The following is a 26,311-nucleotide window of genomic DNA, read 5'->3' as shown; positions in this document are numbered from 1 at the left end:
AAGTTGCTTAATATCAATAATATTTATCACAACTCTGGGCTACTCTAGAGCCAGAAACTGCTCCTGGAGATTAACAACTGAGACTCAAATAAAGAAGTGATTACTTTGATGCTTTATTCTTTCCTTGCAGATCTCTTGGTGATCTAATAAGAGGCTAGGGGTCTCATTAACCCTTTGTATGCCAGGAAAAGAAAGCCATGCTCACAAGAAGAAAAACTTTTACTCACCAATTCTACAAGTATTCATGCATACTTATATACACACCCATATACCCATACCCATACACATACCCATATAAAGACACACATACACACACACATACACATACATGTACACATACATATACATATATGTGTATATATACACATATATATGAAGCAAAAGTTACCATGAGCAAGTTCTATTGAGCAAGTGGCTTTGCAGAAAAAATTCACTCATTCTGGCTAAACAAGAAGTTCCAACTTTTGCTACTCAGAGAAAGAAAAGCATTTATCTTTTTATTGTTCAATGAAGGAATTATCTTGGTTAAAAAAAAGACTACTGCTTATTGTTGATGTTCTTAGTTGTTATACTTTTTCAAGAGAATAGATAGCATGGTCTTCCAAGCACCTTTTTTCCAAAAGTTCAGAGAAAGTTCAAGACATTAATTTAAGTCAATAAATTGAATAAGAAGTTACAGAAAAAATGTTTACATGTGTTTCCATTAAGACCAGTACCTAATTAAACATTCATTATCTACCACTATCTTCACATGTTCATTAAAAGTTTAAAGCAATAATTCTTACATCACAAGTTAGCACAGTTTTGTCAAGAGGCAAATCATCTGCCTTTTGTCTCATTCATTTTGTAGTTTTATATAGAAAAATCCAGTCCATATTTTATTTTCAATCCTTGTAGCTACAATAAATTGTCAATTCCCAGTTTATGACCTTTAGTTATTAGATAATGGTTTCACAGATAGCTTAGAAGGAATCTTTTCCTGATTATAAATTTGTTCCAAGCTTGTTTTCTATCCTAGTGAAACTGGCCCATGACACATGAAGGTTCACAGAGCCCTAATTGCAGCTTTCATATTAGAGAGGGCTCAAAACTACTTGTATAAATTTAGGAATTCTATACAATCATTATTTGGAATTATGAAATCATCAATTTGTCTACATAGCATTGATATAAGAGAGTACATTTTTGTTGATATGCATAAAATCTGCACAATAGGGTAGATTAATATCCAGGAATAATTAGAGTATTTCATAACGACAGGAAAGACATAAAAATAACAAGAATCAATCCTGAGATGAAATCTCTGAAGGCCTTGAAATTCATAGTTTACCTGTCATATCCATGCAAAAATGATGGAACACCACCAGAAAGTCACTTGTTAGTTTTTGCCTCTCCTAGATGGCTCTTGACACTTGAGGATTTGGCATGTAGATTTATGTGCCTATTTCTAACATGTTATGTAATGTAAAATTCACATCAGAAAATATTGTGAAAACAGAAAGAATATCAAAGTAACAATAATCATAAAAAATATTTTTTGGATCAGAATACAAATTATTCTCATATTCAATAACCTCAATATATCAATGAAAAATCATCCACTATCTGTACCTCAACATTCACACAAAATGAAGTCACACTAAAAAAAAAAAAATAGAAACAGTGATGAGTGAAACTTATGAGGAAAACAGAAGCTACCTTATCTGTGGAACAAATTTTTAAATGACTAAGAAACTAGAGGAGCTTTCTTAGCAAAGTTATGAAGATATTGCTTTCAAAATTGCTGCTATAAAATAGACTGGTATATGTATAACTAATAGGTTTATTAAAAATAATACATTTGGTTAATTAGCTCAGTAGGTTACAGCATGGTGTGCAAAGTCATGGGTTTGAACTCTGTATGGGCTAGCAGTTAGTACTTTGGAACTGAAGAAATTATTTCTTGAAGAGGACTCAGTTTTATTTCTCAGTACCTGTATGTGGCAGCTCATAGGCATCTATAACTCTAGTTCAGGGGATTCAACACATTTTATTGGTTTCTGTAGAAACATGCATATATGTAGTGTATGTATGCACATTTAGATACAATAAATAAGTAAATAAATAAATAAATAAATAAATCCTTTAGAGAAGATTATTAATGTTTCCCTATTTTACTGACCTGTTATATTTTATACCAATATTTTTTTGTATGAACATCTGTGACTGAAAAATTTTATAGCAGAATATTTTGTAATAGAATAGTCATGAACATTTCTAAAATTTCCATAATTATATGAATCATGAACATATTTTTGCTATATTAATTCAGTAGACTAGGTATAATCTTAGTAAGCATACAATTATTTAAAAAATAGTAAGTTGAAAAAATTGATTATATAATAGACATGTTTTAAAACAAAATGTTAAAAATATATAAATTTAGCTGTTGATGAATTTTCTTTTCTTCTGGGAAAGTTGCTATTATGTTTGAAGTAACATGGTAGGTAGAAAAGTTACTTTCTGCTCTATTCTTTATTCCTTATTATTTTTCTTCCCAATTAATGACCCAGATGGTTTCTCAGAGCTTCTGTTGCTTCAGTGCTCATTTGCATCATAAGTACAACAAAGAAAGAGAAATAAACTGAATCTATTTTCAATTAAAAAAGAAATAAAGAAAACCATTGTTTACTAAGAAGCATTTTGAAACATGTGCTATAAAAACAAGAAGAAACAATATTCTGGGCACTTTACATAGTATTATCCAACTCTTATGAGTCTGGCAAATAAGTTTCATTATGCACGTTATAAATTGAAGGTTTAATATGCGAGAGAGTCTAAATATCCCTGGAAAATGATCTAAATGGGAGTTTAAGCACTGATTTCAACCTTGGTTTACTCAGAATTACACTACATAAAATTCAACAACAAAGATACCAAACAATTTTGCCCTGGGACAAGTTACTTTATGAGAAACATCTAATCCCTTAGAGAATAGTGACCATTCACATATTTAGTTTTAATTTCCTTCACCCAATGTTTATGCCTATCACTTAGTTATTGCTTTCTCTGGTAACTACTCATTGTTTCGCTATGTCTTAATGTCAGAATAACAGCATCTGGGGACATTTGTTTTCCATACTCCATATGTTTACCATGCATTTAAAATTGTGTCCATATGATATACCTTGACACAAACAGTTCGCCTTGTCAAAAATAGTTTAAAAGAACCATTATCTCTTGTCTGGAAAAACAAACTTAGAATGAAATCTGTCAAGCACAAAGATGGGTGACTTGTCTTTCTCTTCTTTTGTTCCTTTCTTTGTAAGCAGATGAATACAAAGTAATTATTAAGACTCAGTAAAGTAATCAGTTGGGGATGTAGGAGCTGTGTGTAAAAAGCAGTTGATAGAACTGTGTTGAAGTTTCAGGGTCTGTTTTTGTTTCTGTATAAGTAGCTAGTGAAATGTTGGTACATAGAGTCTAAATGGCATGGGGGAGTCAACCTAGGAAGGGGACTGGAGCTCAATTATGGGGAAGCTCATGCCTACCAAGAATGGGTGGTAGCAAGAGACTCTATGTACCCATGTTTTATACAGTAAAAACTGTTATAAACTGTGAGGCAGAAAAAAGTGGGCCCAACTTGGAATTTTAAACTATCCAGAAGGGTTAAAAGAAAGACATTCATGGAGAAGTGAAGATGTTAGGGTAGCTTATTTTGAGACAATGCATGATTCTCAGAGTGATGATAAGTATGTTCTTTTATTAGACAATGTCCTTTGTAAGGAGTATCTCACAGGAGAATTGTATCACACATGTCTGAGCACGGATCTGTGAGCATGGTAACCAGTGTACTAGGGATAAAGAGGATCTTTTCTTAATGATGTAAAGGTTTATTTAGCTAGGGGATGTAAAAACCACAAACATTTATGTAACTAATGAGAGACTTGGTGAGTACATGGAGGATTTATAGTGATTCTAATATTGTGAGTAATGACAGAGAAACTTTGAAAGACTCAGAAAGCCCAAATACAATGTGAGCAATAACACTGACCACAACTGATTGGCTTTAGTAGAAGAGTCTACTCAGGTATTAGCAGGATATATACTGTTTTCAAATGTTCATGAATTATCTGTCTATTTAGTGCATATCCTAACCATAAAATTTTGCATAATTAAAATCATAGAATAGTCCTCTTTGATTAAAATGTTATTAGATTAGAAATTTACTTTTGAACAAAGGATTATTGAGAAGTCTTCACATATTTAGAAATAAAATAATCATATCCAAATAATACACAGGAAAGATAGAAATCTAAGAAAAAATAATCTTTAGCTGAAAGAGATAATAAAACACTACTAAAGGATTTCTTATGACTAGTTGAGGATTTATAGTACTAAATATCTATATTATTAAAAAATCTCTGTGATGGTTAATTTTCGTTGTTATTTTGATTAGATCAAAATCAAGTTAGAGACTTACACATACCAATGGACAGAAATGTGAGAGTATTTTCTGCAAAGATTAACTGCCAGGAAATATCCTTGCTCAGAATGGGTACATTTTCTGATGGCCCAAGTGTAGGACAATTTAAGGGAAATAACAATGATAGCTTTCTGTTTGAAAAAAATTAAAAAATATACAAGAAATTCAAGAGAATAATAAAAACTAAATATGGTATTTAAAAATATCAATCAAATGAATATATTTCCAGCAAAACTTATATGAAAAAAGACATTACTAAAGGATAATAAAATGCAGCATCCAAAATTATGATGATAGATTCAATATCAGGTGAAATGCATTCCTTGACACACAACAACACATTGCAATAATGAAGAAATAGTTAGAGGTGCTGAAACCCATTACTTTGCAAAATTAGTATGTGCTAAAAAAGAGAAATAGTTATGGTGAGTAGCCATGGAACTGTAAAAGAAAATTAAATTGAGTGAAATTGAAATTGTAGGTAAAACTTTCCCACAAAGTAAACTACAGATTCAGAAAGGTTCAATGGTGAATTGTGACAGCTTTTTAATTAAATAAATGTTGAAATACTACACTAAGAATTTTAGAAAATTGAAGAGAATTGTTTATTTCTCAGGTATAAATGGAGGGCAATAACGTGATGTTATAAAAGCAAACAGCCGTTACATGAAAACTAGGCTGCAAAAGCATGGCTCCTGTGAATATACGAGCGAACATCATAGTTAGATGTTTAAATGTTAGATCTGATTATATATAACATACCTTTGTCATTTATTGGTTAGTGATAGGAATAGAAATCTAGTTTACTGTTTGAACACCCTTCATTATTATTTTAGAAATTAAAAGGAAACATAATTATCTGCATGCATACCTAAAACGTAATAAAAAAATGAACATGCATTTCTGTAGCTCAGCAGTTGTTTCTGCAGGGGACAGTGCTTCTTTACCAGGGGTAGAGCATGGACACGGTTGTCACAGCAGACAAAGCAGGATGAGGAACTTTCAAGTATGGTATAAATGCTTACTATCTTGATTTTGATGATGGCTTCAAAGACTTCTCTCTCTCTCTCTCTCTCTCTCTCTCTCTCTCTCTCTCTCTCTCCCTCCCTCTCTCTCTCTCCCTTCCTCTCCCCCTCCCTCCCCCCTCTCTCCCTCTCTCCCTTTCCCTCCCTTCCCCTTCTCCTCCCCCTCCCTCTCCCTCTCCCTATCCCTTTCCCTATCCCCATCTCTGTCAAAATATACCAGATAATACAGATCATACAAGCAGGGCAGTGGTGGTGCATGCCTTTAATCCCAGCACTTGGGAGGCAGAGGCAGGCGGATTTCTGAGTTCGAGGCCAGCCTGGTCTACAGAGTGAGTTTCAGGACAGCCAGGGCTACACAGAGAAACCCTGTCTCGAAAAAAAACAACAAAAAAAAATACAGATCATACAAAAACAGTGTGTTAAATGTCTCTCATAATGAAATAAATGTAAATTATTCTTAGAATTCTCAGGAAACAATTGGATTATATCTGCAAATTAGGTGACAGTAGTCCATCAAAATTAATTTTCCAATGATGATGATTGCTTAAGAGTGTTTGAGACTCTGTATGTATACTGAAATTATCTCTATAAGGCTATATTATTGTATCTGCTTATTATTATAGGCTAAGACTTATTACATTATCAACTTAATTGCCATAGAGTTTCACCTTCTCATCAAAACTCCTCTTTCAATTCACTTACAACATTCAGAAGGGTCATATGAGCTTAAGGGCAGAAATAGATTGTAGTCTGGAAAATTTAGAAACATAATAAGGAGGATTGCACCCCATACAGTCCCATTTCTTGTGATGATCACCACAGGTCATCCTGGAAAGTGTTAACTTGTGTTCTGTAGAGAAAGCACTTTTCTTTTACGTCTCTTTGGCAGTAAGTGTTTTATGTGCATAATACAATGAAAAAACATAGCAAACTAAGGACATAGCTGTTTTACATTTAATTTGTAGAGTAGGGAAATGTGGCTGAGGGAGAGGTGAACTTTGCTCAAGGCTACAGAATTATTAAACAAAATCTCAAGGTGCAAAACCCAAGATGTCCTTTTCCAAGGCCGAGAGGCTTGTAAGGAAATTTCCAAAACATTGCTTGAAAACCAGAAGAAAAGTGTGCTGTTTTTTTAAAGAATGAAACTATCTGAGATTTAAGTTACCTAACTTTTTTTCACATTTAAGGCATTGCTAAAATGCACTAAGGTATCCTCATGCCCCACACTCAAATTTTAAAGGTCATGCCCTGCTGTTTCAAAGGAAAGCTAATAAGAATACTTTATTATTTTTTTAAAAATCCTTACTTTTGATAATTTTTATTCATATAAACAATGAAATATGGTTATCTGTATCCTAAATTTTGTCTCCTCTAATTTCCACAATATCCTCCCCAAGATGCCCTCCCTAATTCATGTCTCTTTTCTTCTGGTAAAGAATTAAGTTCAGTGAGTAATGTCCACATGTGTACAGGTATGACATTCACTGCATCATAGGAAACTTACCATAGGCCACATCCTCTAAACACAATGTAGCTCTCCAAAGCAACTATTAACCAAAAATAGCTTTCCAGTCCTTAATTAGGGTCTTGACACTATCTACACTATTAATGCTGGGATTTTTTATTTTTTCTGGCTTGATCTTGTTGAGGTCTTATACAGAAAACTACAACCACGTATGAGTTCATGATTTCAAAAGCCACGCCACACCCAGAAGAGGGTATGCTGTGTGCCACAACAGAATTCCCCATCCTCCATGGATTTTTTTGAATGAAAATGTCCCCCAAAGCTTCAGATGTTTGGCTACTTAAGTCTCCAGATGGTAGCATTATTTGAGTATGTTATGGGTAATGTCTTGAGGTTTAAGAGCTTAGTACCATTCCCAAGGTACTCTTCCAAATCAATGCTTGCAGTTTAAGTAATGAGCCCTAAACATTCATCTTCCATTTCTGGTTGCTGTGTCTGCTACATATTATGTTTGTCTACTATTATGGACCCTAAGCCTCTAGAATCAGAATACCAACATTTACTTCTCTAAGTTGTCTTGGTCATGACATTTTATCATAATGGTAGAAACATAATTAATAAATTCCAGCTCTTACATTTTCTTCTGTCTCATCCTCTATAATGTCTTGTTGGTAGTAGTGGGGTTAATATAAATGTTCCATTTAAGGCTGACCACTCAGTTTTTTATAATTACAAGACAGTTTCCTTGACCATCAGGAAAGCCTTTCATTTCGTGCTTTCTTCTTTCATGTGCATGATCTTCAAATCATGAATTATTATTAGAGCAGCCCAGGAGGCTACATTCAGTAGTGCTGCTCTCTTAAATACGTACAGTTGATTTCTCAGCACTAGTCTGAAGCTTTCTTATTCTGGTATTTCCTCTGCCAAGAAAACTGATCTATTACTTTTTACATTTAACTTCACTCAAGTTATTAGGGCACAGCCAGAATAAAGTCAGAATATTGGTCAAAATATAACATGATGTTGCCCCTACCACAAATACTGGTAAAGTTGCTTTCAATACAGCCTTTGCTGTATGTATTTTTTCTCAGTGTTCTTGTCTTACATATTTCTTTCAGAATAAGTCATTAATCTCTGCTTCCAGAGTGCTATGACCTGTCTAGTCCAAAATACAAAATTCTTCCACAGTCCAGCCAATAAGCAGCAGGTTTATCATACCAAAGGCATCACTCCTTGCATTTTCTTTCCATTGGTAAATTACTCTGACAAAAGAAATATACCTTAGAAAGCATTCATTTTGGCTCAGAATTTGAGGATGCAGTTCATTATGGTAAGGAAGTCAAGGCAGCTGCAATTTGAAGCAGCTTGTCACATTGTAGTCAATCAAGAAACAGAAAGCAGTGAATGCTAGTGATAATACCCTTCCCCCGTTTTCTGAACTTCAGGAACTTTATCTGTGAAATAGTGTCATGCACAGTGGTTGAGTCTTCCTACCTCAATTCGCACTGATAGGCACACACAGAAACTTACTTTCCAGGTAATTCTAGATCTCATAAAATTGAAATTGAGATTGAACATCATAGAAAACAATGACATTTTCTTGTGTATGATTAGCATTTGAGGACAACAGAGGAGATGTCAGATGTAAAGAATTAAGATTTGAAAACCTTTTTTATTCTAAAGTGCCTTAAAATTTTAAGTTTTTAGTAAATTTATTAGCTTTTTTGTGTTTTTCTTTGTGTGTATATACATGCATGAATGCTATACTGCCTGTTTGGCAGTCAGAGAACGTGTGAGAGTCAATTCCCTCCTTCAAGCCTATATAGGGCTTCTGAAGGCTGAACTCCTTTGTGAGGCTTGGTGACAAAGGGCTTTACCCGCTAAAGGACCTTGACAGTCCCTTTTAAAGAAAACTTTGGATTTGTTTAAATTTATGCTCTAATTTTTTATAATATGAATGAGATCCTAAGAAATAATAATGACTCAACTTTGTGTAACCAGCCAGTTACACATCTAACATCTAACACTTGATATAACACAGGAAGTATTTCTTGACTCCTTTAGATTTTTTTTCTGCATTACTAATCTAAGTATCATGCTTTCCTATGACTATCACATTTTTTACACAGTGGCGAGTCCTAGCGAGTATCTAGTATACCAGTTGACCTGTACACAGTGATGATTCCTAGTAAGTATCTGGTATCCTAGTTGCCACCTCTGCTTCTCTCTAAAACCATTCCTAGAAATCAGGATGGGGTTGTGGACATAAAAGTAAATATATATAATACTGTTTTGTCCTTACCATCAAAGGCACATTGGACATTACACAAAAGAGTTATCATCATATTTCATACAATTTTTAGCACACCTTATTATGAAAAGATTCTCTTTGGTAGAATATTAAATTAAATGAAAACCACGAAATGTTCCTTAACCCCAAAATGATATCACTAGTTAGCTGATAGGAAAGAAAATATTAGTTTGATTTTGATAAATGATAGTGTTGACATAAAATGAGATTCATAAATTTTATACCATGGGACATTTTAAACTCTCAATTTTTGTTAGCACAAAACCATTGATTTATTGACTATATGAGATTGATAATTTCTATAATTCAAATATATAACATAAATAACTTAATGGATTCATACACTTATTCAACAAAGGTGATTTGATCAGATGTATATTTCTACGAAGAAATAATATTTTGATTGTGGGTTTGAGAGAGTTTAGCTTATAGTTCTTTGCTCCATACACTTATGAAGAAGAGCATGACAGCAGTACTGCTGTGTTGTCAGAAGAACTACTTAACTGTTTGTAGACAGGAAGAAGAGAGCAAGAAGAAAATGAGAGGAACGAGGACAAGACATCCTCAAGGATTTCTATCTGCTTATCCACTTTCTCCACTTAGACACTTCCTCCTAAAGCCTGGAAACCTTCACAAACAATGCCATAACAGTCAACTCCAACACATGAATATTTTGTGAGAGACACACACAAACTATTGAGCTGATAAGTAAGTTTCTATTAGTGAGCAACTAATTTTTGTTTTCAATAAATACTCTGGGTATAGTTGTAACCATAGTATTGGGGTAATAAAAATATCTATTATGTTTGCTTTTTGTTTTCAAGAATTGAATGACCTACATCCAGAGCTCTACTCTTGAACATGTCATCATAAAACTATAGATACAAAGATTTGTTTCTCTTCATGTGTAAAAGTGTCTTGCCTTCATTTGTATGTACACTAAATATGTGTCTTGTACCAATAGATGCCATAAAAGTGTGTCAAATTCTCTGTCCTGGAGTTACAAACTGTTGAGAACTGCCATTTGAATGCTGGAAACTGAATCATCATCTTTTGGGGTAGTTATTGCTCTTGGCTGCTGAGTCATCTTGTCAACCTACCCAAAGTCAGATTATATCACGATCGCATAGGTATTTGTAGTTATTATATCTCTATATAATACTACTTACAATGGCTTATTTCACAACATGTATTTTATAACTTTATAAATTATAAAATAAGACACTAACGAGTTTTTTTTTGTTACTAGCAATGGTTAAAAAAATTCAATATTGACTAGAAAAACATAAAAGCATAAGTATTCATTTCACATATTTTATAATAATTCAGAAATAATATCAGTAGGGAATCAAGATATATTGAAATAAGTCAATGCTGAGAATCATAAATCATTATATTATTTTTTAAGATTCTAACAATGTGGACTTCCGGTCTGGGCCCGAGCGTAGAGCAGGTCACAGGTGGCAGATCAGTACCCAACCCCAGAAAACTGAGAGAAAGAGGGACTCCCAGGAGCTTTAACTCAGGCAGCATCCCAGGTAAGCAAAAAGCAGCACTTGCCCCAAACAGGGAGCAACCAGGACCAACTGGGACCCAGGAATTCACTCCTGGCCTGGAGCACGGACTCCATCCTGTCTGGGCCCGAGCACTCGCAGATCCCGGGAGGCAGCTCAGCACCCAATCTCACAGAATCCAGAGGAAGTGGGGTTCTCAGGACCTCTCTGCCAAGCAGTATATTAGGCTAGGAGGTGGCAATACTTGCCCCCAAACAGGAAGCAACCGGGACCCACTGGGACCCAGGAACTCACTCCTGGCCCGGGGCATGGGTTCCTTCCAGTCTGAGCCCTAGCAGATCCCTGGAGTCAGCTCTGCACTCAATCTCACAGAATCTAGAGGAAGAAGGGCTCTCAGTAGCTCTAACTCAAGCAGTATCTTAGGCTAGGAGGTGGCAATACTTGTCCCCAGTTAGGGAGCAACCGGGACCCACTGGGACCCAGGGATCCACTCCAGACCCAGAGCCCGGGCCCCTTCCAGTTTCCACCTGAGCATGGAGATCTTCTTGGGCCTCAGCTCTAACCCCAGCAGCAAAACCCATCCCAAACAGCTCTGACACAACCTAGATAATAGGAAAGACAGGTCCCAGTCAGAAACAGCACAGATAGCACAAAGGTGATCCAGATAAAAAAAGGCAAGCACAAGAACACAAGCACCAGCAACCCAAGGTACTTGTCAAAATCAGAACCTAGTTCTCCCACATTAGAAAGTCCTAAACTCCCCATATCACCAGGAAAACAAGAACCTGACCTAAAATCACTTCTATTGATGATACTAGAGGACTATAAGAAGGAAATAAATAACACTATCAAAAAACTTGAGGAGAACACAGGAAAACAGGATGAAGTCCTTAAAGACACAAAAATCCTTTAAAGAATTACAAGAAAACACAAACAAACAGATGAAGGAATTGAACAAAACCATCCAGGACATAAAAATGGAAGTAGAAACAATAAAGAAATCACAAAGGGAGACTACCGTGGAGATAGAAAACCTAAGAAAGAAATCAGGAGTCATAGACCCAAGCATCACCAACAGAATACAAGAGATAGAAGAAAGAATCTCGGGTGCAGAAGATACCTTAGAAAATATTGACACAACTGTCAAAGAAAACACAAAACGCAAAAAGTTCTTAACACAAAATATCCAGGAAATCTAAGACACAATGAGAAGACCAAACCTAAGGATAATAGGTATAGATGAGAGTGAAGATTCCCAACTTAAACGGCCAGTAAATATCTTCAATGAAATTATTGAGGAAAACTTCCCTAACCTAAGGAATGAGATGCCCATAATCACACAAGAAGCCTACAGAACACCACACAGACTAGATAAAAAAAAAAAAAAAAAAAAACTCCCGTCACATAATAATCAAGACACAAAATGCACAAAACAAAGAAAGAATTTTAAAAGCAGTAAGGGAAAAAGGCCAAGTAACATATAAAGGCAAACCTATCAGAATTACACCTGACTTCTCACCAGATACTATAAAGCCAGAAGATCTTGAACAAATATCATACAGACCCTAAGAGAACATAAATGCCAGCCCAAGCTACTTTACCCAGCAAAACTCTCAATTACCATAGACGGAGAAACTAAGATATTCCATGACAAAACCGAATTTACACAGTATCTTCCCACAAATCCAGCTCTACAAAGGATAATAGCAGGAAAGCTCCAATACAAGGAGGGCAATCATACCCTAGAAAGAACAAGAAAATAATCCTTTTCCATCAAACCCAAAAGAAGATAACCACACAAACGATGTCTCCACTATTAGCAAAAATGACAGGAAGCAACAACACCCTCTCCTTAATATCTCTTAACATCAATGGACTCAATTCTCCAATAAAAAGGCGTAGGCTAACGGACTAGATACGCAAACAGGACCCAGCTTTTGCTGCTTACAGGAAGCTCACCTCAGTGACAAAGACAGACACTACCTTAGAGTAAAAGGTTGGAAAACAATTTTTCAAGCAAATGGCCCTAAGAAACAAGCAGAAGTAGCCATTCTAATATCGAATAAAATCGACTTTCAACTTAAAGCTATGAAAAAGGATAAGGAAGGGCATTTCATACTTGTCAAAGGAAAAGTCAACCAACATGAACTCTCAATTCTGAATATCTATGTGACAAATACAAGAGCATCGACTTTCATAAAAGAAACCTTACTAAAGCTCAAAACACACATTGCACCTCACACAATAATAGTGGGAGACTTCAACACCCCACTCTCAGCAATGGATAGATCATGGAAACAGAAACTAAATAGAGATACACTGAAACTAACACAAGTTATGAACCAAATGGATGTAACAGATATCTATAGAATATTTCACCCTAAAGCAAAAAATATATACCTTTTTCTCAGCACCTCATGGTACTTTCTCCAAAATAGACCATATAATTGGGCACAAGACAGGACTCAACGGATATTTAAAAATTGAAATAATTCCCTGCATCCTATCAGATCACCATGGTCTAAGGCTGGTCTTCAAAAATGACAAAGACAATGGAAAGTCCACATTCATATGGAAACTGAACAACACCCTACTCCTTGATAATCTGGTAAGGGAAGAAATAAAGAAAGAAATTAAAAACTTTTTAGAATTTAATGAAAATGATGACACATCATAGCAAAACCTATGGGATACAATGAAAGCAGTGCTAAGAGGAAAATTCATAACTCTAAGTGCCTACAAAAACAAACTGGAGGGAGCATACAGTAGCAGCTTGAGGACAGACCTGAAAGACCTAGAACAAAACGAAGCTAATACACCCAAGAGGAGTAGACGGCAGGAAATAATCAAACTCGGGGCTGAAATCAACCAAATAGAAACAAAAAGAACTATACAGAGAATCAATAAAACCAGGAACTGGTTCTTTGAGAAAATCAACAAGATAGATTAAACCCTTAGCTAGACTAATCAGAGGGCAGAGAGACAGTATCCAAATTAATAAAATCAGAACTGAAAAGGGTGACATAACAACAGAAACTGAGGAAATTAGAAAATTTATCAGATCCTACTACAAGAGCCTATACTCAACAAAATTGGAAAATTTCGATGAAATGGACAATTTTCTAGACAAATACCAGTTACCAATATTAAATCAGGAACAGACAAACCATCTAAACAGTCCCATAACCCCAAAAGAAATAGAAGCAGTCATTAAAAGTCTCCCTACAAAGAAAAGCACGGGACCAGACGGTTTTTGTGCAGAATTCTATCAGACCTTCAAGGAAGACCTTAATTCCAATTCTTTTCAAACTATTCCACAAAATAGAAACGGAAGGTACACTACCCAATTCATTCTACGAAGACACAATTACGCTCATACCTAAACCACACAAAGACCCAACAAAGAAAGAGAACTTCAGGCGAATCTCCCTTATGGACATTGATGCAAAATTATTGAATAAAATTCTAGCGAACTGAGTCCAAGAACACATCAAAACAATTATCCCTCACGATCAAGTAGGCTTTATACCAGGAATGCAGAGTGGTTCAGTATATGGAAATCAATCAATGTAATCCATTATATAAACAAACTCAAAAAAAAAAAAACCCCACATGATCATCTCACTAGATGCTGAGAAAGCATTTGACAAAATTCAACACCCCTTCATGATAAAAGTGTTGGAAAGGTCAGGAATTCAAGGTCCATACCTAAACATAGTAAAAGCAATATACAGCAAACCAGTAGCCAGCATCAAACTAAATGGAGAGAAACTGGAAGCAATCCCAATAAAATCAGGGACTAGGCAAGGCTGCCCACTCTTCCTCTACTTATTTAATATAGTATTGGAAGTCCTAGCCAGAGCAACTAGGCAACACAAGGAGGTCAAAGGGATACAAATTGGAAAGGAAGAAGTCAAAATCTCACTATTTGCAGATGATATGATAGTACAATTAAGTGACCCCAAAACATCCACCAGAGAACTCCTAAACCTGATAAACAACTTTAGCAAAGTGGCTGGATATAAAATTAACTCAAGCAAATCAGCAGCCTTCCTCTACTCAAAAGATAAACTGGCTGAGAAAGAAATTATGGAAATGACACCCTTCACAATAGTCACAGATAATATATAATACCTTGGTGTGAACCTAGCTAAGCAAGTAAAAGACCTGTATGACAAGGACTTCATGCCCCTGAAGAAAGAAATCGAAGCAGATCTCAGAAGGTGGAAAGATCTCCCATGCTCATAGATTGGAAGCATTAATATAGTAAAAATGGCTATTTTGCCAAAAGCCATCTACAGATTTAATGCAATCCTCATCAAAATTCCCACTCAATTCTTGACAGAGATAGAAAGAGCAATCTTAAAATTCATTTGGAATAACAAAAAAACCCAGGATTGCGAAAATTACTCTCAGCAATAAAAGAACTTCTGGAGGAATCACCATCCCCGATTTCAAGCTGTACTACAAAGCAATAGTGATAAAAACTGCATGGTATTGGAACAGAGACAGGCAGGAGGATCAATGGAATAGAATAGAAGACCCAGAAATGAACCTCCATATCTATGGTCACTTGATCTTTGACAAAGGAGCTAAAACCATCCAGTGGAAAAAAGATAGCATTTTCAACAAATGGTGCTGGTCCAAATGGTGGTCAGCATGTAGAAAAATGCAAATTGATCCATACTTATCTCCTTGTACAAAGCTCAATTCCAAGTGGATTAAGGACCTCCACCTAAAACCAGCCACACTGAAACTAATAGAAGAGAAACTGGGGAAAAGCCTGGAACACATAGGCACAGGACAAAAGTTCCTGAACAGAACACCAATGGCCTGTGCTCTAAGACCAAGAATTGACAAACTGGACCTCATAAAGCTGCAAAGCTTCTGTAAATCAAAGGACATAGTCAATAGGACAAAGAGGCAACCAACAGATTGGGAAAAGATCTTCACCAACCCTACATCTGACAAAAGGCTAATATCCAAGGTATACAAAGAACTGAAGAAATTAGACTCTAGACAATCAAAGAACCCTATTAAAAAATGGAGCGGAGAGCTGAACAAAGAATTCTCAACTGAGGAAGCTCGAATGGTTGAGAAGCACCTAAAGAAGTGTTCAGCATCCCTAGTAATCAGGGAAATGCAAATGAAAACAACACTGATATTCCACCTCACACCAGTCAGAATGGCTAAGATCAAAAACACAAGTGACAGCACATGTTGGCGAGGATGTGGAGAAAGAGGAACACTCCTCCACTGTTGGTGGGATTGTAAACTGGTACAACTATTATGGAAAGCAGTCTGGTGGTATCTCAGAAAATTGAACATAGTGTTACCTGAGGACCCAGCTATACCACTCCTGGGCATATACCCAAAAGATGTTTCAGCATACAACAGGGACACATGCCCCATTATGTTCATAGCAACCTTATTTATAATAGCCAGAAGTTGGAAAGAACCCAGATGCCCTTCAACAGAAGAATGGACGCAGAAAATGTGGTACATTTATACAATGGAGTGCTACTCAGCTATTAAAAACAATGAGTTCATGAAATTCTTAGGCAAATAGATGGAGCTGGAAAGTGTCATTTTGAGTGAGGTGACCCAGTCTCAAAAGAACATACATGGTATGCACTCACTGATAAGTTGATTAGCCCAAAAGCTCACAATACCTAAGACACAACGTATAGACCACATGAAACTCAAGAAGAAGGAAGACCAAAGTGTGGGTCCTTTGCTCCTTTCTAGAAGGAGTATCAAAAGTTACAACCCAAGCTCCCAAAGTCTAAACCTCCAGCCAGAGAGAACAAAGGGAGGGACTCATGTCTCCACCTGTATAAGTAATTGAGGGTGTCCTTGTCAGACATCAGTGGAAGTGGAGGGCCATAGTCCCCGAAAGTTTGGATCCCCTAGTGTTGGGGAATTCGAGAGCAGGGAGATGGGACTGGGAGGATGTTTGGAGCACACCTTCATAAAAATAGGAGGAGGGGTTATGGGATAAGGGGTTTTGGGGGAGAATGGGAGAGGAGATAACATTGAAAGGTAAATACGTATAATATCCAATAAAATACCACACAGATAAAGGGTCTAAAAAAAAGAGAGGGAGAGAGTTTACTTATTTTAAATTGATTTCAAAAGTTTCTAGGAGTTGCTAATTGGCTAAGATCCTATTTTAAGCTCTCCACAAAAGAATTTAAGTCTCTGTTCAATATTCTCAAGAGAGAGGTAAACCCTAATTTTCCTCAACAATTAATTGACAAAAGAGAGGTAATCTCACAAAAAGTAGAAGAAGCTATTGCTAATAGATATATTATATAGTCTGATTAGTTGTTGGCTGTGCTATAACAGTCCTTTGACAAAAGATTATTAATATAGATTTATATATCCTTAAATAGGGTCTTCATGACTCTCTGAGTGTGGAAGGAGCGACTGTTGGAGCTACTGCCCTGATTTTACAAGAACTCTGAAAAATTGCCTTTAAAAACAAAAGAGGGGGGATGGTACCCCCTCAGAAGGAGCTCCCCTGAAATATTCTCCATCATGCCTTGTTCACTTTTATCTCTCTAAAGCTGAAAGCTCATGGCAAATCTGCTGCTGACTGCCTCTGGCACCACCAAGACCAACAAAACTTTGCCACAGATATGGGGAGGGACCCCCTTACCCTTAAAGGGAATGGCTCAGACCCAGTTAGTTCCCTTATGGGGCTGAGGACTGATATGCCTGTCCCATACCACAGAAGGCACAGCTAACCGGCTACCATAAAGATTAATGAAAAAAGTAGATACCCCCACAAAGCAGGCCCAAAAAGTTATCCCCTCTCCAGGAAAAAGACATCGGGGCGGGTATGGACATCATGCCTCACTGGATAACGACAGGGGGACTGGAGCCATTACAAGGTCCCCTTCAAATACTGGAGGTCAGGCGTCTATCCCCGCCTTTGCAAGTTTAGAATTGCCACAGCCCTTCTATACTTAGAGAAGGGAGGAGATGTCAGGGGCAGCCCTGCTTACACACTGTAGGTCTAAAATCAGCTATAGGTCTAAAATCAGCAATTGGACTGTCATACATGTATACTAACACCAAGTCTTGGGTCTCAGTGGAAAAACATTGAAACAGATGGCTATAAGCTAACGTCAACAGGCAGCTTTTGTGGAAATTTATAAGCCTGAGTAGCCATAGACCTTGTAATTAGGTAGCCTTGGCAGACAATACCAACTTAGATAAGGACAAGCGAGTCATAGCCAGAGTCATAGTGAATTGTCCCCTGAACCTTCACCTAGCTGATACCTGGTTCTGAAGATGTCTGTATTCCCCCTGAAAACCCACACTCCAGTGTCATTCCCTTCCCCATATCCTGCATTTATAACCCCTGTGTGAATTAATTACGATTTGAGGAAAAAAAGATTCTAAAAATATAAAATATTTTAGCAATTAAATTTAGCCTATTTTCATTTTACAAATTCATGACTTAAATTCTCAATAAATTATCTTAGTAAAATAAGAGAGCTCTGCACCATAAAATAAAAAGTTTTAAACATTAATGAATACTATTATAGGAATAAAATAAAAGGAATTTGAAGTAGATCTGATTGCAGGTAACTTAATGAAACATTTCCAATCTAAGTATACAAATTTTATTGGCAAAACTGACAGAAATTTTATGGCTTGGATATAATATATACAAAGATGACTTTTAAGACATACTAGAATTGTATACTTTTAAGAATGTATTTTCACAATTTCACACTTCAAAGATACATAATTAATGACCCTTAAAACCACACCAAAGTTTTAAAAATTTAAACATATATGCTTGTGGTTGCCTTAATTATGAAATTTCGAATTTTAAATTTCAAAAACTATTTTTATTAATGATATTTTTCTCTCTTGAGTCCATAAATTGTAAATTAATTCTCTTTAAAATAATATAATTGCAATCTAGTATCAATAGTTATGTATAGGCTTAAATATTTTGACAAGTGGTAAAAGTGTACATAAGATTGGTAACCTCAAGACTAAAATTCTTAATAGAAAAAAATGTATTTTCCAGTATGAATACATGCAGAGACGAATGATCCACTCCTCAAAGCCACGCCTTCAACATGCTTTGATTACCCAGGCTTCCATCAATCAGGCTCCACCACAGCAATTAGCCAATCCTCATTAGCTAATAGCATTTTCAATAAAGTCAGGTTCATTATTTTTTGCTGGGGTGACTTTGGGAGTGTAACTATTCAGTCTTATGCTAAATATTTCCTATACTTCTCAAGAAGCTACCATAGTTTCCCTCAAATGCTTATTCAACATTGCCTTCCCACTAGGAGTCCAAGTGAATTACAATTACTTATCAACACTATCTGCAACCAATTACTTCCATTATGTGGTGTTTTAAATTCATCAATTTGACCACTTCCGGTTTGGGACCGAGCCTAGAGCAGGTCGCAGGCAGCAGCTCTGCACCCAACCGCAGAAAACCAAGAAAAACAGGGACTCCCAGGAGCTTGAACTCACGCAGCATCCCAGGTAAAACTGAATCACCCGTGATGCCTGCTATTAGAAGTTCTAACCCAGATGGACCAGAAGCCAGGAGCCTCGCCCTTACCCTCACCCCCTACCTTTTCCCACCTGCACAAGGTCACCTGAAGCTGGGCAACTGCAAGATCCTGCTTGGCAACTGCAGATAGACTCAAAGCAGTGTACCATATCATCTGAAGAATAGCAGGGAGACCCTAACTCAAGCAGTGTACCATATCTTCTGAAGAATAGCAGGTTGCAGTCCTCTTCGCCCCCACGAATAACCAGGACCCGCCAGTCGGGTCAAGTGGCACCCAGACGTGGGGCTCGAGGCACAGACCCATCCGGACGGACCCTCATTGAGAGGATGTGCGCACGACATCAAGATTGAGCAAGACAGAGATCATCGCCCGTGACCTGTCGTCCACGGAACCAGGTTGATGCTGCCATCAAGAAGGCAGTTGAAGTTCATTACCATCAGCTGAAAATTGCAGAGGATCCAGAAGTGACTCCGCAGGAGACTGACACAGCTGTCAGCTCCCCTGCCTCCCCCTACGGTCGACCCCTAGACTTCCACGCCCTCCAGAAGGGTTCCTGGTATGCCTGGCTTTGCCCTCATTTCTCTCGCTAGAGAGCTTGGCCTCTTGATCACCACAACAAAAATTGGCTTTTTCCTAAACCAAGGCCACCCTTGATATGGCCACTAACATTGGGGAGCCTTCCTTTATGACAATATTACACCCCAAACTGACAAATGGTTGGTAACTTGAACATTTACAAGAGACTAGGATGGCTGTGAGTTAGCCCAATGATGGGATTATTGTAGGTCCACTTCCCAGGGGCCCACCCAATGCAGCCGAAAAGGAGTGCGTGGTGCTGGGAGTGGGTGCAGCCTACATGGCCTAAGACAGGGCTCTCACCCTCCTTTCACCCACATCAGAGTCCCTTGACGTTGCCCATCGTCGACAGCCTAAAGCCTTCGACCATCGATGTGACTCATCTCACATCAGTGTTTTGGGGTTGTGAACTTGTCTAAGACCCCCCATAATTAGACATCCAAATTCAAAACTCACATAGTTGGGATTGAACATAAGACGCCTTCTCTAACTAAACAGAGAAGGGGGAGATGCCAGAAGCCAGGACCCTCGCCCTTACCCTTACCCCCTACCTTTCCCCACCTGCACAATGTCCTCTGAAGCTTGGTAACTGCAAGATCCTGCTTAGCAACTGCAGATAGACTCAAAGCAGAGTACCATATCATCTTAAGAATAGCAGGGAGACCATAACTCAAGCAGTGTACCATATCTTCTGAAGAACTGCAGGTAGATCATAATTCAAGGCAGTGTACCATATAGACCATGACATGTTTCAAGGCACAGGCCAAGAAGATTTTGTACTTTTCCACCACCTGGACCCTCTTACCCCCTCCCCTTGTAAAACATGCTATAAAAAAGCATTTCATGTTCAAAAAAAAAAAGAAATTTAAAAAAAAATAAAGGAAAATCACAACTATTCCACTCCCCCCCCCAAAAAAAAGAAAAGAAAATCACTTGAAAATAATGTGACAAATTTTAAGACAAAATAAAAAAAAACTAGTAAAAAAAAAATCTTAAAAATAAATAAAAATAAATAAATAAATTCATCAATTTACTAATATTTTGTTGCTTTTCTCATTTTTTTACAATACAGGTTATTTACAAGTGTTGTTTTTTTCCAAATAAATGAAGGCTCTAAAATTATTGTTTTGTTATTGACCTAATTGGACACATTATTCCACAAGAAACTAAACTTTATTGTAAACTATTTTTGTAACAAAATGTTTAGTCTTAAGAATCAGATGTATTAAAGCTAAAACCATAAGACAGCTACATATAAATTATTTGAAGATAAGTCATACGATACTATATATTGTTGAGAATGTTAGAAAATTGACACTTTTATTGAGTACTGATTATATTTGAAATTTTAATTAGATTATACTTAGCAGGAAATTGTATATTAAACAATGTTCATATTCTATTCTGGTGTAGAACTGCAAGCTATATTCAAGATGTTTAAGCTTACCTTTTTATACCAATTTCATAAACTGTTTTAAAAATTTGAGAAGAAAAAATGTGTTTAATAGATTAGTTATAATCTGGTGTATTTGTAAAATATTATATAAAAAATTATAAATCTGAACTGTATTCTGTTTTCAAGTTTGTAGCCTAAACTGTAATAAGGAAATGTAAAAGGTTTAGGTTTAATGTTATATGTCACAACAATTTATTCAGTTTTAATCTACAGAGAAAATTTGATAGTCACTGGTATTCACTTTTTTGTGATGAGTGTTGATATATTTTCTATGGAATGATCAACTTTTTGGACGTTAAATATATATTAGCTAAAATTATAAATTCAAATTAAGGTAAGAGTATTGCAGCAAGATAAGAGCTTGAAGTCACTGTTAGGCAAGGTTTCTTTAATATGATCTTATTGAATATGCAAACAGAAGAAACTTCAATAAGAAGAAGTAACATTGTAAAGATAAACTTTATATAAGGAAGATCTCTGACTGTCTTATTTTTCAGTCGTCTAAGATGTAGAAAACATAAGGAACTTAACCAGAAGCCTGAGTAACAGTATTAGCTTTATTATTTATTTATTATAAACAGGATATGGTGGGTTTCAACATACCTCAAGAAACTATGCCAGTGTTCTTATTAACTAAAGGAGGAAATTAATCATAATTTTAAGGATGCTTCCAGATCTATTGAATAAATGAAATAAGAAAGTAACTAGGTACTCAATAGCATCATATATGTTTCCCATAGAAACAAATGTATAGCTAGGGAAAAACAAATTAATTCTATTTACACTAGTTTAAATATGTTTAGTCTGGCAATTAAACACTATCATAGCAGCTTGTGTCAAGTTGACATCAAAAAGTAGCCAGCATAGTTGAGTCCATGTCAACTTGTCACACAAACACATTACTGTTAACCCCTAACCTTTCCTTTCTTGCTTATCCACAAGATCTCATATTAATATCAATATGACAATATAAAACAGTCCATCTTATAAAGTCCCGAAGCTTTTAAAAATTCAAACACTTGATAATTTTGCTCTCTTTAAAATATCCAAGTGTCTCTAAAATTCCAGTCTTTTAAAACTCTAAAGTTTCTTTGTTGTAGGTGCCTATAAAATCAAAACGAAACATAGTTTCTTACTCTAAGAGAAATGAATCAGTGCATACTCACAATCAAATCAAATCGAAATGAAGATTCAGATGGAAAAAAATTCAGTTCTTGAAGTGTGAAGCCCATTCAGGATCCTCTGGATTCCCAAGGGATTCATTTCTCCAGTATCCCAGTAGCTGCAGCTTGTCTAACTGGCTCAGGCAGGCTTCAGTGCACACTGCCCGCTGTCCTTGGCTATCATTCCGTGCTGATGGAATCTCCAAAATGTCTCTTACTGCAACTAGGCTGTGTCTTTATCAATAACCCTCTCTGCAGGGATTCTGACCCTGATAGATGGTGCCAAACCTCAACCTCTCTTCATGACCTCTTCACACTTTCAAAACCAGAAGTACCTGGGAAACTCTTACACATGAACAAGTTTGACCTTGGGCCTATGAGGACTGCAGATTCTGTGTGATTCTGCTGAGGGAACACTTCCCAGAAGATTTCACCTTGGGCATTTTGGTCTCTTCTTAATCATCACTGTTTGTTTGTTTGTTTGTTTGTTTGTTTGTTTGTTTCAGCTCTAGCTGACCAGCATCTATTGTCCTTGCAAAGCAAAAGTCTCACCTTAGTGTTTCTGATCTCTTGTTAATTACTGCTAAATCATCAGCTCCATCTGACCACAACCACAGATTCTTAACTGAAAATTTCACATAAATGATTCTGGCAGTCTCTATTTCCCTCTGAAACTTGATAAGGCAGACCTCCATCATCTGCATCTCTTTCAGCATCCCTGTCCTTGCAGCTCCCACAGAGAAGCCCATTAAGCTCTGATTACTCAATGGCTTTTTCAGTAAGAGTTGCAAACACCTCCACAATTTCCCCTAAAACAATGTGGTTGCATCTGTCTCAGCAATATCCTGTAATTGGTCCCAATTTAGAAGGTTTTGTACTGCTGTGATAAAATATTATGAAAAAAAGCAACTTGGGGAAGAAAGGATTTATTTCCAATTCTATGTCACAGTCCATCATAAAAGGAAGTCAGGGCATGAACTCAAAGCAGGAACTTGTAGACATGAACTGATGCGTAGGTCATGGAAGGTCACTGCTTATTGGCTTGCTCCAGATTCTGTAAGTCAGAAACTCTGAGGTAAAATTTCATTTGGCTACTTTTTTTTCTAAGCATACTTTTTAAAACAAAATGTGTAAAAACAACACTAAAGTTGTATAATTATGGTCAGAATTTGAAGTAATACACTCAATAGTTATCACTAATTTTCTGTATAATTATTTGAAGGAATACAGCTATCATTAATTAGCCTTTTTTATCAAGTTGTGTTATTTTATCAGGTCAATGTTACCTATGTGCTACAGCTCCAATAATTAAATAAAAATGCAGTGAATTAATTCACTTACTGAAACCTGTCCCTCTAGGCACTGTAATGATTAGAATTAGCAAAAGGTAGATACGTAGAAGCTTATCTACTGCTATAGTCTAGTAAATCTACAAATAAGACTCACGATTCTATGAAAGAATATAGAATCCATGCTTTACAAGCCTTAAAGCTTTTAAAAATTAAATCAGACACTGATTCATTAACTCAGGTGACAATATTATTACTTATCAGTATTAAATTACTGTCATATGGAGGAGAGAATCTTTTAAAATTAAAGCGAGTGCACTGAAATACTCTTTAATAATGAAGGCCATTTCTATTCATCAGTGTGAGGAAGCACTCAGCTGGTTTAATCTGTTTGCATATCATTAAATTCACAGTATGAAGTCTTACAATAAAGGAGTTATTATCATCTTATGGAAGTTCTTTTTATTACAAAATATTAATGTTATCTTTAAAAGTCAACTTTTGATGGGAGACTTAGTCCAACTTTATTATTATTTAATAACATATTGTAAATGGCAGTGTCATAAAATATAAGAATTTGCCTTCATAGTAAGTGGGAGTTCTAAATGTTTTCTTTCTCTATGATTTTAATAAGGCTATTGTGTCTTAGTCCTTGTTCTATTGCTAGGAAGAAATACTATGCCCAAGGCAACTCTTACACAATAAAATATTTAATTGGATGCTTGCTTACAGTTTCAAAGGATTGCTCTGTTACCATTATGATGAAGAGCATGGTGACGTGCTGGTGACGTGTTCAAAACAAGAAGTCATCAAGAGCTACATCCTGTCTGGTGATCTGTAGGCAATGAGAGAGAGAGAGAGAGAGAGAGAGAGAGAGAGAGAGAGAATATATCTGGGTTTGAAATGAGCTTTTGAAACCTTGAAGTCAAACTGCCCCCAACAAGGCCATACATACTCCAACAAGACCATACCAACAAGACAAGCCTTTTAAACAGTTCCACTCTTTGAATGACTAAGTGTACAGATACATGAGCCTATAGGTGCCATTCTTCTTCAAACCACCATACATGATATGTGATATTTTTGCTTCGTAAGTCCAGGGCTTTTAAAATTATACCAGCAGGATTTTGTATCTGTGGCAATACATGAAATGAAACACTACTAAGTAAAGCCTTCGGCACTAGTAATAGATACTTTCTGTTTACTGAATGTGTCTTATTATCAGGCTCTTGGCATACATTACCTTTACTTCTATATTAGTCCGGCAAATGTAATACTATCTTTTTACTATTGAGAAAATGAAGGCTTGAGTTATTTTTATTTTTGTAACTGATTAATATGTCGTTGTATACAATAGGAAGCCAGTTTTCTTTAATTGATTGTATTTAAATTTCATACTGTTTCTACGATCTTACACAATTTCAAGAAAACAATGTAAAAACAGATGCATCAGAAACTTTCCAGATGTTGTATTGGTTTGAGAAGGTAGAATGAGAAGACTCGTTATAAAAACTTACTCTTGGGATTCTGATCAATTTTTACTCATTCTGTTTAACAGTGCATATTGATTGGTGTCTAAATGTGCATGGAACATACTAACTAATGTTTTATATATGAAAACAAATCAAAACTAAAGAGATATTGAAACAAAGGCACACTGAACTCTAAATAATATATTAAGTTTTATCCTTAACTAATAAGAACAGGGCTGTGGATACAGGCAGGAAAAAAAAATGTTTCTCTGTCCTCAAATCATCTTCAACTCCTTCCTCAGAACAGTGACAGTCAGAGAAAGTGCTTGACACTCTGTATCTCCAACATCCATCACCCAGTGTCTGTCAGCTTTCTCTTCACAAAGCTCCCCAAAACTCAAGGATATAGGATTTCCTTTTATCTACCACCTCCTGTCCTCTTGTGTCTAGCATTTTCTTACTCCAACCTAATTTATTAGGGCTTTTATATACTAAATAAGAATTAAAACTTACAAAATTTGTTTTCTGCCGGGAGCCATCCCCAGCTTGGTGGGAGGAGAAGGTGATCTTCTTTTTTCTCCTCCAGTTGGTTCTTCTTGAGGCAGCCAAGAGGGATGGGAAGAGCCTCGACAGTGGGTAAGACCTAGGGTTAGGATACTGTAGCTGGCCTGCCCTCTCTCTGGTATCCTCTATCCAGAAACTGCAATTTCTGGCACTTAACATCTCATCCCAGGGACAGCAGAGGATTAAGCAATGCCTTTGATCTGTCTCTGCAGGCACTGCCAGGCTCTAGCTTAGGTCTGTTAGTTCGAGGTCACAGGAAGAAAAGACACTTAGAAAAGTTATTATAGTTTATTACTAAGTGTAAGAAATTTCCTATGAAAGCTATCTAAGGGGAAAAGTGGGAAGGTCCTAAGTGAGGAAAAGGAAAAAGTTCCAACAAAGGAAAATTTCCAAGTGGAGAGATTCTAAGCAGGGAAAAAAGAAGAAGGAGGGGAGGGGAGGGGAGGGGAGGGGAGG

Source organism: Grammomys surdaster, unplaced genomic scaffold (assembly GCF_004785775.1).
Source record: "Grammomys surdaster isolate TR1022 unplaced genomic scaffold, NIH_TR_1.0 99, whole genome shotgun sequence".
Classification (NCBI taxonomy): domain Eukaryota; kingdom Metazoa; phylum Chordata; class Mammalia; order Rodentia; family Muridae; genus Grammomys; species Grammomys surdaster.
This window is presented reverse-complemented; position numbering follows the sequence as displayed.